Source organism: Egretta garzetta, unplaced genomic scaffold (genome assembly GCF_000687185.1).
Source record: "Egretta garzetta isolate BGI_Z169 unplaced genomic scaffold, ASM68718v1 scaffold166, whole genome shotgun sequence".
NCBI lineage: Eukaryota > Metazoa > Chordata > Aves > Pelecaniformes > Ardeidae > Egretta > Egretta garzetta.
Window position 1 is genome coordinate 907704 of NW_009260133.1, and position 17422 is coordinate 925125.

Here is a 17422-nt window from a genome sequence, read left to right on the forward strand (position 1 = left end):
GGGCACCCAGCATTAACTTCTTTCTCTTTTTGAAGGAATTAGAAAGGCTTAGTAGTACATTAGCTGCAAAACTGAGTGACTGACAACTGGTAACCGGTACTAAGTTCCTGGGAGTAATTAAAAGGGGGGAGGAAAGGGAAGGGTGGGAGAGGGGAGGACAGCAGGGCACCCGACCGGCACGCTGCTGCCTGGGCACCACGGACCGATGAGGGAGGGTATGCAGGAGGTGATTTAATGGAAGACTCCCCCATACTCTTTGCAAAAGGAAAATACAGCACTTTGGGGATTATTTTTTTTTTTTTAAGCACACCAGAACTAAAGCATTTTTCCCTCTCAACACATTTTTCATCCACGTGGCACCGTAACCCAACATATTGCATCGGCTCCACAAACATGGCTAAGATGGTAAGGGCACTGGCTCCCTCCGCAGTCGCTCCAAATGTGCCCCGAGACCATGCTGGCCAGCAACCAGGCCAGCCAGCCTCCCACCTCGCCAGGGCTCTGCTGCTGATCCGCCCCACGCAGCTCCCAGCCTTGGCCCCGGCCAGCTGTTCCCGCGCTGATCAAGCAGGATCCAGCCACAGACCACACAGAAAAAACAGGTCACCGAAATGGGCTGGGTGACAAACTAGCCTTTTCCTCCTGGAAAATTATTTTTCCAGCTTGGATCCTTTCAGTGAGTCAGCTCACCAGACAGCCGTGCAAGCAGGTCGGCCAGCATAGGCAAGGGTGGCCCCTTCACCCACCTACTGGTGGGCCATGAAGCTGCGGTTCCCCAAGGTGTCAGCTTCTCCTGCGCCACCAAAACACTCCCTCCCCATGCTCACGCGGGAGATTGCAGGCAGGAGCAGGTAAAGCAGCCTCTTCCACAACCCCGTGCCAAGAAGTAACTAGGCGGGATGCTTAAAGGGCAGTATTAGCATTTTGCAGAGGGTATGGAGTTTACACTCAGTGTCACCGCTGAACGCCCTACAGAGCCAGAGAAGTTTGGCTAGTGTCCTGTTAGGGAATGCACTCTAGGAAGGTCCTGCACAAATCAAGCCTTCAAGCGAGTCCCTACTCAAACTGCACAGACAAGCAAGGGAAGAGGTTAGCCCCAAAGTCACGCGCTGGGCCAAACAGGCAACCACCCCCCATTTCTTGTACGCTCATTCTGAATTCACACTGTACTTAGCATCTTCATCACCTCCACAAACCCATGGCGTAACCAGAAACTAGTTCTTATTAATTAAAAAGTACTGTCTTAAAAAAATAGGTACCTTTCAGGAAAGTTAGAAGGAGGAAACTTAATTTATATGGAAGACATAAGTCTTCCACTAACCTGATTTTACACAGCACAAAAATAAGAAAGCTTACATATAAAGATACCTACTTCTTATTATCAAATGAGCTTAACACCATATCAACTCGCAACAAAGAGCACCAACTTTTACATATGTATCTGTCTATATATCATTTACAAGTTGGAGTCAAAATGGATAACAGATATAGCAGGAATACAAAAGTACTTTATTACAGCGCAGCCTGGGGAAAAGGGATAGATATCTAATCGTAAAAGTGTATTTAGAAAACCAGTTCTGACACAGGATCCACAGACACAGATGTCCTGTCATAAAGAATTCATTATTTACAAATATACTACAGAACACTCCATTTGCAATGAAGTACCATAAATAATTCATGTTCAATACGTGTCAGAAGCGAGGGCAGCGGTGTTTTCTCCGCCATCCTCACAGAGCTCCCCATACTCACTGAAACAGAGCTCTGCCATAACATCGCAAACGCAACAAGTACACTGAATTTTCTTTAAAACACAACACTTCGTTCTCCACAAAAGGTCTCCCCACCAACACAATTTAGATAAAGACTTCTATGCAAGCATTGCCACTGTGGGGACAAGAAGCGTAATTCATTTGGTTTTAAGACATTCAATTACACACATAAGTTTTATTTTCACCCCTGTAAATAACACCGAGTTGCCAACTCAGGTCCACTGCCCAGGTGCAGCAGCGTTGCACAGCTCTACCTTGCATCTTCTGCTCAGACCCGAAGAAGCAAATCCAGAGGCAGGCAAGAAACTCAACCCATGCGACCTCCGCCTCTCTGGAAACACACGGCAACACTTACTGCAAGAAGTGTGCCAGAAGTTTGACACGGTGATGAAAACATGCCTCTATTTGAAATTAGATTAAGACAAACTTTACTTTACATGGGCAAACAGTCACAAGAAAAAAAAAAAAAAGTCCAGTTGCTACTGATAAGGAATGAATCCGGAAAACCCACCTAACGGTGGAAGGTCCCTAGTGCATTAACTTTTTATTTTCCATGACCTCTGCAAAGTCACCTATTTCCCAAAAATCCAAGCAAAAACTGCATAAACCCCTTGATTTTCCTCTCTATTCTACTTGTACCGTTCTTTACTCCAGTGGAATACCTGCATGGATGCAAAACTTTACTTGTCTGACTCCTTCCATCTTCCTAAAAAAACCAAAAAAACCTCACAAAACAAAAACACCAAACAAAAACCCAAACAAAAAAAAAATAACCAACAATCCCCAGCTACTGAAAAGACCCCAAACAAATCTACCTCAGAACTCTCCCTCCTCTAATTCCGGATGCCCCTCTCCACATGGATGGGTAGGCAGGACTTAAACTCTGTCATCTCCCTTTTGAGCCACGAATCAAAAACTGGCAGATTTTGTCAAAGCAAGAAAACAAACAACAAAACACAAAACCTCACCAGCCTACTAGAGATAGCGATGGGAACAAGTCTGAGCACCAACACCGGACTTGGCTGGTGCATCATTTCACAGAATCAGGTGGCCTCTACCCACCTCCCACTGCCCCGGAAAGCGGGACCGAGCGTTGCGACCCCCTGCCCGACCTCCCACCCGAGGTGTGCCGCAGCAGACCTATGTGCAGATACAGTACTTGTTAAAGTCTAGAACATACATACATCAGCAATCATCTCCCTTACTAAAAACATGTAGTTCTACCTCACAAGCAAGTGATCAAGAATCCACCGCATCCGAAGGGAGTTGTTTCAGTAATTTATCCTATTTAATAATTTGTGTGTTACAACTAGCCCAGATTCATCCTTTTTCAACTTCCAGCTATCCAATCTCATTACACCTCCTCCTACTAAACTGAAGAGCTTTGTACTTTATCCCCTCTATAGATATTGGCAAAATACAACTCAGCCACTTCACTTAAAGTAAGCATGCTAGGCTTTTATTAAAAAAAAAAAAAATAATCTAACAGTAAAATAGGTTTTCCAACTGTAATTGACCTCTTGGCTCTGTAAAGCTTCCCCCCCCCCAGCTTTTTAAAGCATTTTTTTCTAAAGCAGGCACATAAGATCTGGAGTAATTCCAGTAATGATCCTGTGCCATCATACACTGGTAAAATCCTATATACTCCTACAGGAGTATATACATATATATAATATATATACATTTGGCTTTTGCATCCAAAGACCGTACCCATTCTTTTAGTAGCACTGCAAGGACTGTGTATCTTGTTAGCTTTTTACCATCACCCCAGCTCCCTTCCAATGTAAACTGCTCTCCAGAATGTAGCAGGCCCTTCCCTCTGCATAATGTACAGAGAGGGACTGTGCTCACATTCATACGTCTCAATTTTAAGTCCACACCAAAAGGAGTGGAATCCCCTGTGTGACAAAGGATGTGTCACTATTTGCCATACCCCTGATTTTTGGTGGCATTTTCAAATTAAGAAGAAATAATTTTACTTCATGATCACTGATAATTACATTGAACAAAGTTATCTCAGTTCTACCAACTAAAGGCTTGTAGTTACTTCTCACTTCCCTTTCCAAATAATCACATTGCCTCATCACCCATTTATACTCACAGGCATTATTCCTCTATTTGCTTCATACACATAGACATACGTAAATGTGACAGAAGCCCCGGTATAAAACGTGTTCCTCTTTGAAGAAAAGTGCTGAAGAGCACTGGATGTGCATTTGATGCCCTCGCAAGCAGCAGTATGGCATACTGTTGTATACTGGTCCATTTTGAGCACTGGATACAGTATTTTCAAATGAAACCTTCACTTTGCCCTCACAGAAAAGCTTCATGAGTTAAAACATATCCCGGTTAAGCGAATGCAGGGTTGCAATTTGTTGTTTTGGGTTTTTTTTAATGTAGTATCTAATAAAGCATCAGCAACATTAACATTATGATTATTAGTTTACTTAATATCATGATGTTCCATTAGACAAAAGATAATACAATTGTAGGCTGGAAATTAACTATGGAAACATGTTGATATGGTTATACGGAGTCATGAAACTTTTTCAAATGCAGGAGCACTGTGTCTACAATATGGCTTAAACAAGTTAACTTTTTTCAACTGTATATGCATAATAAACTTTTGCTCCATGCTGTCATATCAGATACTCATTCTTCCAATACAAAAATATTTTGAGTTTGTTTTTTTATATACAATAAAGCATTTAATGACTATTAAAAGAAAACAAACTATGGCTGAAGTTGAGTCAGAACAACTTGCCAGAACATAGTGCTGCTTGTGCTTTCAGCTCAGAAAGGAGAATTCCTATTGTTATTAAATAGCAGTAATATTTATAGACAAAAATACCAATTTATAGCGGTACTACTTTTGCTTTCCTAGAAGTAAGAGAACTTTATCTTTCAGACAAATGGCACCGGCATTGCAATGGTGTGCTGGAAGAGTAGCATGCATAAAGAGAAGCAAGGGCAGAAGGGTCTGAACCCATCGTCACAACAGAGCTGGATGTCAGTCGGTGTTACAACCTGCACGAGGGGACTCCCTTAAAAAACAGAGGTCTAGACGCCAGACCCATGTAACCAATGCTGCTTTGCCCACATGGATTTATTTAGGGGATAGAAACACCATGATATAGACCTAAAGGTGTTCTTTTCCTAGGCTAAAGTTTAATAGAGCTTTAACTTTTTAACAAAGGTCAAAGAAGTTTCAACACATCTCCTCAGGTTAGCATTGCTTAAGTAAAACCAGTGTGGCCATTTGCTGAACCCTAGTTCAACAGCAGAATTAATTACCAGAATTAATTACTAGCCACAAAGCCTTCCCGAGGATGTTTAGCTGATTAGCTAAGAGCATACACACCAGAGCTCATTGAAAATTAAAATGTTTCATTGGTCAGAACTAACAAGGGGAGGCCAACTTGCCCATCAGAAGAACACCCCGATCATCACGTAGCTGTTCCTAAATAACCAAGCTGAGGACTTGCTTCTCTGTGTAAGAGGGGTTTGGAGGGTTTTTTTGTGTTTTGACCTTCATCACAAAGTTAAAGGGTAGCAGTTTCCTCATTTCTGAGCGTGCTAGTATCCCAAGCAAGGGAGAGGCAGGGCTTTCACTTCTCACCTGCTGACAGGAAGTTCACACCTCACTGTTACCAACTAAAACAACCCAAATACAGCAAGAAGCTCCAGCCACCCGAGACGATGCGAATCCTTCCCATTCTCTGTGAGCTGGCTTCAAGAGAACTAAGCGATTTTTGTAAGCCCACATCACACATGCGGCGGCGGCAAAGCGGAGCCCAGGCAAGGCAGACAAAAACGCTCCGAAGCTGGGGACAGCTTGGACAGGACAGCAAAGGTCCCACAGACACTACAAAGAGTGCCTGCACCTCAGTGACACCGAGGGGAGCAGATAAAGGCATCACTTGAAAGGATAACCCTACTGTGGATATGCAACTTAAAATGCCGCTGTCATTCTTCCGGCAGGTTGCCTATCGGCCTTTTTTTCAGCTTTTGAAGTACGATCCAAATGGCAAAGTAGGCCGAGAGACCGTTTCTTGTAACTTCAGATTTCTAATATAGGTTCCAGGCAGTCACTCAGCTCTGCGCTTGTCTTTTGTGGTTGCATGTATTTCCTATTTAAGAACAGGACTATAGCAGTTCCTGGTTTGTCGCATTTTCTTCAACTACAGAGTCTGAGCAGCAGCTTCCTCTGCTGTGCGTTACTCTGCATTGGTGAACACTCTTTTCCCTCTCACCCGGGCTCTGAAACGCTCAGCCACCTACAAAGCTGATTTACAGACATGAGGCAACAAGATGAAGGATTTTGAAACTGCATCCATGATGACAGTCCATGGGATTTCTTCCTCCATTCCTAGATTTCAATCCTCCCTTCTCCATCTGCACTTCCCAGCTCTTTCAAGATAACAAGCAAACGTTTCTCCAGCTTCACAAATCTGGCACATTTCATTTTCCTTGTCATTTAAGAGATACTATTAATACCAAATAGTTTGTGTGTAAGAACACTGTGCACTTTGTAAAGCTTTATTCAAAGCATCCTGTGATCTTCCACTGAAAGCATTAATTTAGCACCTTCACAGTACTTCTGAGGCACGTATTATAATTCATCTCACGCAGGTGGAAACTCAGAGGCATGCTCAGGCTAAAGTGACTTGCTGTTGGGCTAACCACCAGAAGAACTTGTGTCCCCAAATTCATTCTGTATTTCAGCATTTCTGGCCAATGCTTGCCTCACATCTAACTTCAGAAGAAGTTGTCCCTTCCCTCTTTTACCACACCAATCTAAGTCTCTTGCAGAACTTCCCAGACATCTTTTTTCCCCCCCCAAGGATTTCCTGAGATTAAATGATTAAATCATTAAGAAAGAAATTCATCACCTGCTAAGGAAACTACTTATACAAACAACATTCTCACCAACAGCAACCTGCATGGCTGTGTTTCTACGTCCCAGACACCAGCCGCACTGGCTGCATGTGAAAAGCTGATGTTAACCCCTTCCAAATGAAAAGAATACTCTCAGGGTCTGGTCTTTAGAAATAATTTCCCTGGGTAAGCGAGGGACTGCTAGTAAAATATCACAAGTCTCAATTTGCTTTAAATGGAAGAAAAAGAATATAGAAGGTCAGTCTCTCTCTCTCCTTCAACTATGCTTCAGATACTATTACACAATTACATAAAAGTGTATTTATTAAATAAGAAATAAATACATACGAAAGAGGACAAGCAACCAGAAAAGGATTAACACCTCAGTATTGTGGCAACATCTGGAAAACATATGGACATCATTTCAAATTTAATCGGCAGTCAAAACCATAATCATGTATGAAAAGGCAGGCTAAGCAAACGTGAACTGGTCTTGCATGACAGACAGCATGGGAGCTCCTAACTATGTGAGGCTCACTAGCACTTGAAGAGTATTACTTGGTTTGATCCTTGCAGCAGGATCCATCAACCTGACAACTGGACACACAGGCATCTTTCTTGTTTTATTAAAACTACTTTAATAATGCAAGAGAATACCTTGTCATTAACCACCGCCAGCTATGGTTTTGCTGAACAGTGGCCATTGCTACTTCTACTCAAACCTCATGCAATAACAGGTCTCACCAAAAAGCAATGACAGAACTTCAGATTATCCTACAGATGACCCCTAAGTACCTGTTGAAATCTAAATTAAACAACAGTTTTCACCTCCTTTTGCATCTCAAGTGGTCAGAGCCACAAAGCATCTCAAGACTCCACTCTTCACTGGGGTATTCAGAGTGTCCTTTCCTTCTCTCATACCATGCCTGGGAACCGGAGAAACAAGAACACACCCTCCCCTGGTTCCAATCCTCAAACCAGAACTGAGGAACAACAGCTGGTCTCTCCGAGTAAGCGACACATGGAGCACGCATTTATCAATTGCTAGACAGATAACGCAGACACCCCTTGATGGCTCTCCAACAGCCTCCCTTGGTAGAAATGGGAAGCTTTCTAAGCAGCACGGTCCATTCAAAAGACCATCAAAGGGAAGAGTTACACACAGCAAGCTGCACAGGTACATCCCAAGCACATTTTTCATGTTTTTCAATCAGGAAAAACTTGTTGGATATCCTCCTAGCATTGGGTCAAAAAGCTCCACTTCAGCTGAGTTTTGTTAGTGGGATTAATGGTGTAACTACTTCAACTTCAGAGAACACTTCTAGTGAAGGCTTCGTCATCACCCCCTCTTAAGGCTACAAAAGGAGATGGTATTTTAAGCTGGAAGCCAGCAGGAGAAAGCAGAGTGGAAAAGGACAGGAGATAATTTGTTTTTCCAAGATGTTCATTCAAGAAATCCAGAGGAAGTTTAAGTGGGACACAGTCAAGTCTACTCATTTGCCTGTCTGTCTTTAATAGCACAGACCAGGATAAGGGCCAGTGAGCGCACGCTTTTGCTTCGTGTAAGAAAAAGCATGCAATCGTTAGAATAACATTCAAGTTTTCAAACTAGCAATGCCCAGGATCAAAGTGACACCACTGGTATTTATTAGAGGTAAAATTCATCTGAGCCTATGACAGTCAGATCAAACGTAGAATACTCCCTGACTGCCAGAAGACAGCTCTGGTGGGAGGGTACCGTTACTCCAGTCCCCACAGGCTTCCCACGCTGCCCGAAGCAGACTACTGGAGTCACTTCAGAAATGGGCAGAGTGAGACGCATAAAATGAGGCTGTGTACAACATCCTACGGAAGTAAAGGTCTTGACCTTTTTAATCTCTAAGAGGTGTGTTCAAATACCATACTCACAGGCAACTGTTATAATAAATCATGAAAGCAGTATACTGTTAAGGCTTAGCATTTGAAAGCAAAAGGCTAATAAAGTATTAAAGCAACAAGCTTTTTTTCCGCCTGATAAAAATGGAGGAGGAAAAACAGACCCAACCCTGTTGGCACACTTCGTAGACAAATTCCTTTTGACAATTTATGAACTTTTTTTCTTACTCTTGTTTAACAAAATTACTTCAACACTATAAAAGTTGGCACTGTAGCTATCTCAGAAGAGGAAAGTTGCTCTATTCCTTATTGGTAAGCAGTGCACACACAGAGAAAAAACCCACCCACAGGAAATTGAGAGCTACTCGTTTAGTTTTAGCCAAGCCTTTGTGAGACTGTACCTTTTGACTATTAGTTGATGGTAAATGTGCAACTGTCTGGTACTTAATCTCATATAAGAACTAGACAAAAAAAAAAAAGTATCAACATTAAATTTTACCTTCAAAAAAAGAACACAAGTGGTATGAATACTATTCTCCAGAAAAATGCTACTTAGCAAAAACAAAACAACTACTCCCCCACACATACATGCAATATTTAAAAGAAACAATTCAAAGCTGTAATTATGTTCACACAAACCCGAACTGCAAAGTACAAGAAGTTCAATTTAGGGATTCACAATCCTGTGTTATCTCTAATGACACCATGTACCCCACTTCCTCTCATATTTTTTTCTTTGGTATTTTGGGGGCCTGACGGGATGCTGTCCATTGCCATTACCAGAGATATGAAAGAAAATATGAAATCACTTCTTGTCATCTGCACAGAACATGAAACCTGGAGCGACGGTAAGCAAAAACCGAATCTGGTTACTTCCTGGTAAAGTATATTTTTTGCTAGGTGTAATTTATCTGAACAACAGCTGGTTTTAATACAGCTATAACACAAAGTTACAAACTCCTAGGAATAAAAACAGAACCGCGAGAGTTACCCTTGGGGAACTGCATTTGGGAAGGCAATGATCCTGCAAAAAAGTCTGGGGGTCATGGCAGACACAATCTAGACGCTAAACTTCCTGCACGGATCTGCAGCTAGGCAAGGAAACGTAGCCTCTGGACGGATAAGAACACTATTTTGTATAAGGCATGGAGGGAGAATATTATCTAAAGAACAATATCAGCAAGGGCAACATGCATTTCTGGTCTATTCACTTCAGAAAAGAAAATACCACAAGAACAGCTAAAGATTCAGAAAATACATCTTATATCGAGAGTTTAAAAAGTCTGCATATTTGCCTTATCAAAGAGGACAATGGTTATCAGTGACTTAGTGACAAAATGGCTAAATGTCTCTACCAAAATTTACTCAAAAGATAAAGAATACATTAGCCAAAAGTAGGCCCCAAAAAGATGCTGCTGGGCAAAGGAAAAAGTTTGGAAGAGTTCAGAATTAATCTCCTCTGCCTGACTGTATGGCATGGCAGTCGATTGGTATGATGTGTAGTATACTCAGAGACTCATTGACAGCAAGCTTGCAAAACGTGGTATCCACAAGAACCGCATTTCACCTTATCCAGATGACTAAAACCCTGTACAATTCCTCTGGCGTTTGCATCTTCCCTACTTTGCAGCAATGCCACCCATTCAGAAATACAGACCTCTGCATTTAGGTAACTCCAACCAGCATGGCTCTTGGAGCACATCGTTTCAGAAGCCCCGCTGCTCCCCAAGTGCCATCAGAATATTAAAAGCAAAGTTCATTTGTCTTCCAAGTCCTCCACAGCCTCAGTTCAGGGTATTCAAGGCTTTCCCCAGAGCTCCAGGACAGACTGTGATCCCCCATTCTGCTCTAGCTAAAGTTAATTGGTGCTGGAGACTCAAATTTTTGTGTGGCTAAATGAGGAACATGACGTGATTCCCATGTAGAATCACTCATGGCAGATCTGAGCACCAAAGCGTACAATATCCAGATCTTCCTCTCTCCACTTTTAACTCAGAGCAACTTGCATTAAATAAAAACACCTGGACAATGCACTGTATTATATCCCTCCACGGATAAAGAGAAACAAAAAAAGTTTGCTATACTACTACTATGATTGTGAACAACACACATAAGAATTTCTATAGCACAAAATAGAATTGCTTAAAATCCTTCTAGAAATTGTCATTTACAACTGGAACATGTCTCCTGCTGTCATTCATAGTCAGGAGCGAGCATCTCTGTAAAGTAACAACAGAAGTCATGGACTCACCGTAGAAATTACGGAGTGAGAGTTCATGATCTGCACCAGTGAGACTGGATGAACGGGTACCAGAAGCTCATTCTGAGGACAGAAGCCTATGAACATATTTCACAGAATACATTTTCTAAAACTAAAGCCTGTTCCTTGGAGTTTATGAAGCCTACAAGTCATGAGTAGCCCCTGCAATTTCAAGACGCTCTGGCTGAGCATCAAGAGGGCAACCAGAGAGTAAACACGAGTCAAGATCTGGCTTTGCTTTCTGGGCTGCCGAAAGGCACCCACCCGGCAGGAACCCTGACAGCTGCCGGCCCCACGCGACCCCACTGCCCAAATGGGTGGCCTAGGGACTGCCCTCAGCTGCTTCCCACAACAGGTCTCTGTCTCTCAACAGGAGCAGGAGGTTACCACCTGCAGCTGGGGATCCATCATGAATCCAGAGAACACGTTTTTTTGCAGGCGACTTAACAGCAAACAAGCTTCTGCTGTTCTCAGAGCTGTCTGGGGACCTTAACTAATATTTCCCTTCAATTTAAATATCTAGGGGCTTTTAAGTTTAATCTCATATATGAGTTTTGCAACTTTTCACTCACTGGGCTCCCCCCAACATTATTTTTAGACTTTTTTTTCTTTAAAAAAAAAAAAATAAACAAAAAAAGCAAAACACCAAAAAAACCCAGCAAGTTACTGGCACATCTCAGGTTGGCAACCAAGCCAGAACCTGGAAACTGCACATCCTCCACATGGAAATGGTTTCAGAGGAAAAAGCAGAACATTTCTCTATCTTGCTACACCAGCAGTGAACCCTTAGCCTTACTGCTAGGATTTCAACTACAGCCTCAACTAAAATTTCCCTTTTAACTCTAGCTGGCACCCTGTCTTTAATTCTGGTATGAAGAGCGGACAGTCAAGAAGGGAGTTGCGGAGAAGAAGGAAAAGGGGAGGAGAGAGGGGCCAAGATTCAAGTGGTCGGTAGTGGTGGTTAGCACTTTGGTACCGAGAGTCAATCTGATCTGTTTCATAAATTAACAGGAAAAAAACAAAACAGTTCCCACAACCTGTCTTCTTGGAGCCAGGGCTTCTTAAGAGAAGCCAAGAGGCCTCTCCATACCCATGGTAACAATACATGGCAGGACCTTGACATCTGAAGCGCAGTAATTAATCATTTCAACAGTAAGTTACAAAGGAGCATCATCCCCTTTTTACTGACAGGGGAGCTGACTCAAAGACGACCAAGGGAGTTGCCCAAAACCACAACACTAGTCATTAGCAGAGCTGCAGTTAGAAGTTCCTGGCTGCCAGCGCTATTTTCAAGCACTGAAATTGGCGGCCGCCCCGCTGCCACAGAGCTGGTACCCTGCGCGCTCACCAGGTATCAGGATCACCTGCTCCCCACGCCGTGCCTCCAAGCTCTGGTCACGCCACCAACATCAGAGAAGGAGGACAGAAGGATGAGTCCAGCCAGGGCGGTGGGCTCTGTGATGAGCAGCAGCAGCGATGCCCACATCACCCCGCCGACCTTACTCTGGCAGGCACCCACCCCGAAGGGGCAGCCGTAGCCCCCAGGGTCTGCCCTGATGCTCCCCTTGTGCCTGCATGCTCATTGGAGCCCAGAGAAGTTGGGTCAGAAAAATAACCCTAAGGCAAGTCAGAGCTAGTAGTTTGCCGGGTTTAGTACCATGCCTTGGCTCACTGAGCGGGGTGGGGTAGGGTGAAAGACGGGCTATGTGCATCCTGGAGACTGCAACACTAAACTATACTCCATCTTGTTTGTGATTTACGTACTCTGAGGGGAACTTCAGATCAGCTCACTTCTCAAGCAAAAGTTGAAATGGCTCTTTCCATCTTAGTCCTATAGCTTCAATGTGCATTTTACAGTACTGATTTCAGTTTCTCTTAATTGCTTACACTCAAGAGCGCAAAGTTACTTACATCTTACAGAACCAGCCAGCTCACTATGAGGATATTCTGCAGCAAAAGGTGGCCTTTTTTTTGTAAGGGTAGTTTGAAAAGTATTAAATATGTTAATTTTCCACCCCAATTTTTATAGAAGCAGCACAATTCTTCTAACAAGCAGCTTGGGAAACCCAGTGTGGGGGAAGTGAGTATTCCACCTTTACATTAAAAGCAGAAGCACAGAAATTTGCTTTTCATAACATGATTAGTCTTAATTTATATATAAGCTTACATTTAGACCTCTGTTATATTAGCTGAATGTATTCCCCTGCTTTCTATATTCCACCTGGTATCTGCCTGTACCGAGTTCTCCAGACATTCCTTCCAACTCACTTGATCCTTTGAAGCTGACAGTTATCTACACATTCAGGCACTGAAGTAATTTATTCTTTTAGAAGAATTAAGCATTTACAACTTGCAACATCAGATTGTGCAAATATTCAAATTTTCTGGAAGAAAAAGAAAAGGAAAAAGCATTTACCTTGATGTCTACATTTATGTAGATACTGCCCGCCCCCCCAACTTTGTTATCTAGAGGCTTTTCCTTATGCATGAGAGACTTCCCATTTTTCTCCCTGTGCTTTCCAGGTGCTTTCCACATATTGTGACAAAACAGCTAAACAGCACAAGAAAAGGAACTCAAATTACCTGTTACTGTTTTATTCAAATTAGCTTTCTTATTTTGAAATATTTTCTAATATGGCTTCTGCGGAGACAAAAATATTCATAGGCAATGTCAAAGGAAGTTATTAGAACTCATCTAGCAGTGATGCAAGAGTTTTGCACTGACGTGCACTAACACAAGAAGAACGAAAGAAAGAAATCATTAGACAGAAATAATTCTCTGACTTTGTCTCAATTTGGGCTCAAAATCAAGCATTACTCCCAGTAAAAAACAACAAAAAACGCCCAAAATGCAAAAAACCACAAATACTTCAACAAGTTACCGTAGTTCCGCATGTGTTAAACTGGGGCTTTCACTGCCAAGACTCATTAAAAAAGAACAACCAGAAAGTGTTTGCAAAACAGATTGCTATTATAAAGAGCAGTAACAGCTATTAATAATAGACTATACATCAACCTACTGCTTCTTTTCAGATAATTGATATTAATTGGCAACCTAATTTGGAACTGTTAAGGCAAGTGACCTTGGATTCATCAGGTCTAAGCTAGCAGTGGTGAAAATAGGCCTGATAACAGTTACTTCCTTGCAATTTCCTTCCAAAAATGACACAATGCCATTTCAGCGATGAAAGTAACTTTCATCTCATAAACATACCTCTGAAAATAGATTAGGCCTCATAGAAGGATTTTATATTTATGATCCGAGCTATTGGGCAGACCTCAAGTGGAACTTGACTTGCAGTTCACAAGGGCCCTGGGTTCCTTGGAAGGAAGTAAGATAAAGGCACAGGGAAATATGGGGGAAGGAGAAGAAAATATTAGGTGCCAGACCTCTCACCCATCAACTTCGCTGCAAGCTCGCCAAGTCTCATAATTTCATCATTAGGCTTCAGGCATATTAAAAGAGCTATTCTTCTTTTTTTTTTTATTTGACCCCATCACGTAATGAATAGGATGGATGCCAAAAGCCAACCGTTACAAGGAAGTCACCATGGCTAGAATTAAAACAAGATTACTCCCTGCACAGACTGGACCATCTCTCACTGTTTTAAATGGGACTAAAAGATAACAAGCCCTTTAATTGCAACAGCAGCACGAAAACATGCGAATGCTTCAGAAGTACTCCCTCAGAAGAAGAAACAGCAAGGAACGGGGTCAGGAAGTATTTGTGAAAACTGTAAGCGACCAAGGGAAAAACCATGGACAGGAGGCACAGACAGGACCGGAGAGCACGCTTGGGCAGGATCCAGCTGCCTGCCTGGGAAGATGGAAACCCAGGTGTAAGTGGGGAGAGGGAAGGCAGAAAGGGAGCAGAAGGTTAAAAATAGATAGATAAATAAATAAAATAAAATACTGATGCCAAGGCAGTAAGGGATAGTTGTAAGAACGAGGGACACCTGACAACTGTGGTCTTCAGGAAGAGCATGACCAGGACAGCCACGTCTTGCAACACAGTGGGACAGGGAGTGGGACAGCAGCACTTCTCCAGCCCAGGCTGCTGGGGATGGGATAAACAAAGCCCTCTCGGACAAAGGAGAACAAGATATACACATCCATAGTTCAGGATTAATTTCAGTCTTGAGAAGGTTTCACACAAAATGAGGGCAGAATATTTTCTTCTAAAGGCAAAAGACAAGAGCCAGTGGAATGTGCTACTTCTTTCCAGAATCTCATTTTAAAGCCAGTCCTGTGATTGCTAGGGATCTGGCTTACGATTTGTACATGCCTGAGGCTGGCAATAAAAGCTGTGGCAAGAGGTGTTGTGCCCTCAAGCTACAGAACTTGCTAGAGACAGAGCCTCCTAGGCGGTTGTTTTATGAAGAAAGGGGAGACCGAGCTCACCTGGGAGAGACGGTGCCACAGGAGCTGCCCATGTTAGAGCACACAGATTTATCAATATCCACTTTGCAGAAAAGAACAGTACTTAAAATTAAACTATATAATATATATAGCATATAATATACGTATAATACATGAGGACTAAGGTCTTAGGAAAACAAGCAGCTGAGTGAGTACGACTAAGGTGCTGTTCCACGCGCATGCCAAAGAGGTCCCCAGCATTGCACTGACACCAGACAAACAAACTTCTTCTCAGTTGACTGAATCCTCTAGACCAAACCAGCCTAAATGCCAGTATTCCCACCTATCCCATCCTGGCCATGCTGCTTTTCAATGACAGCACATGCACACCAGTGGTGATGCCATGGCGGGCACGGCACAGCCCCCAGCCGCAGCGATGCCGGGGGGGGGCATGAAACAGGACGGCAGCTGAACTGCCTGTGCACGGAGGGGTGCCGGCACCAGTCAGGCTGAACACGCTCTAAGAAGTCCTGAAAGCAGTTTTAATTACCCGTTCTTGGAGCACGGGTAGACCGGTTGGAACACGTGCAATTGAAGCAGCTCGTTTACATAACAAGCGAGGTATGTGCGCGAGGCGCTTTGTGCAATAGCGCTGCAGACTGCGAGACCTCTCACCTGAAGAGCCCTATTTTACCAACTGCACGCATACAAGGCCACCTTCAGGTACAGAGCAAGCCATTAAATAAAATATTCTTAACACGATTCAAGAGTGGCATGGAAGAGGGCAGTCCGAATGGACAAAATGCCTAACACTAGCAAAAAACCCCTAAGCAGCGAGCAAGTCTTCAATTCTTGTGTGCTGCACACAGTGCCAAGAGCCATTCAAAGTTTTCGGTTCTTGCTTGGGCAGCCATCCTCCAAAGGGTAGCTCTACTTAGCAAACAAAACTTAAATGGAAAAAAAAAAAAGAAAAAAAAGATATCAAGAGCATCTACAAGAGGTAAATGTCTGAATCCAGGGAAAGTCATTTAGTCCTGGTCCTTATACAATGACATCATGCATTTAGCCGTTTCCACTACATTTTCCAACCAATAGCCAAAAAGAACAATAGGGATTTTTGAGGCCTGTAAATGGCACAGAGCTCAGGAAGACAGAGACAAAATGAAACACTCAAGTGATAAAGCTGAAAATGAAACACATAAGTGATAAAGCTGGAGAGTTGCAGGGTGGATGGTAATCTGAAAGACAGTGACAATCCCTATGCGATACTACTCTGTTTGGCTGCTTGTTGTTTGAATACGGTTATCTCAACACCTAGAGTTTTAACCACATCTACTCCTCTCTGCCAGTGGAAGCCTCTGAACCAGAAACAAAAAAAAAAAAAAAAAAAAAAAAAAAGTATCTATCTAAACACTGCTTTTTAAAAGCACTATTAAAAAAAAAAAATAAATCAGTAAACCTACGGCTTCCTTCAGCACATCAGTGACAGCAAATACTCATTTCAAACTCAAACCTAGAGGTTTTCTATTCATATATACACTGTCCTCATAAAAACAGTCCAAATTTGAGAACACTACAACAGGAAAAACAAGTTTGAAAGTGTAGAAGTTAGAACAGCTCAAAGATCCTTTTACCTTTCAAATGTCTGGAGGGGTGGGGAGGGCAATATCTCAATGCTGAACAAAAACTCTTCTACCTCACCTGTTACTTCATAAAAAGCTCTAAAATAGTAGGATAAGTATGACCTATCCTGCTAGCCCCCATGCCTGGAAAGGCATACATTTTTGTCTTCTGGTCTTTGTATGTCTGTTCACCAGGAGAAAGGACTGGGACAGAAGCTGTACTGAACAGAGATGGTCTCTGCTCGAAGGATCAGAGACAGTTGTAACTTAGAAATAAGTATCTCAATTATTTTTAGGGTTCTGTCAGGGAAAGAAACACTTGTCTTCAACCGAAACAAGCAACCAGTGAGATTGCTTTGTGCAGGAACACGTTTATCTTTCCCCCTCTCTTACCTTATCAGACACATCTCCTCGTCCTATTCAGAATTCAGCAAGTCATAAAATTCCATCTGTAACAAAAGAAAAAGTCCATTAATACCTTCTGGCAACCTTAAAACAAAAGGCTAATACGCAGTTCAAGGAAAAAAAAAAAAAAAAAAAAAAAAGTTAAACTTCTGCAGCCATTCCAGTATAATCTACACCCCAGGCAAGTCGCCCTCCCGTCTGCAGCAATCTGGGAAACCTAGATATAAAGGTATTAAATATTTTGTAACATG

At 42.6% G+C, this 17422-nt stretch overlaps 1 protein-coding gene across 4 annotated transcripts in view; it reads right to left on the reverse strand.

The window, feature by feature from the left end:
* Window positions 1-17218, reverse strand: part of TRERF1 (transcriptional regulating factor 1) — a 72796-nt gene extending 55578 nt beyond the window's left edge. For all 4 annotated transcript variants that reach the window (XM_035897027.1, XM_035897025.1, XM_035897026.1 and 1 more), the window contains exon 1: window positions 17160-17218. The gene's annotated coding sequence lies outside the window, so the exon portion shown is untranslated. The remainder of the gene's footprint in view (window positions 1-17159) is intronic.
* Window positions 17219-17422: the final 204 nt, after the last annotated feature.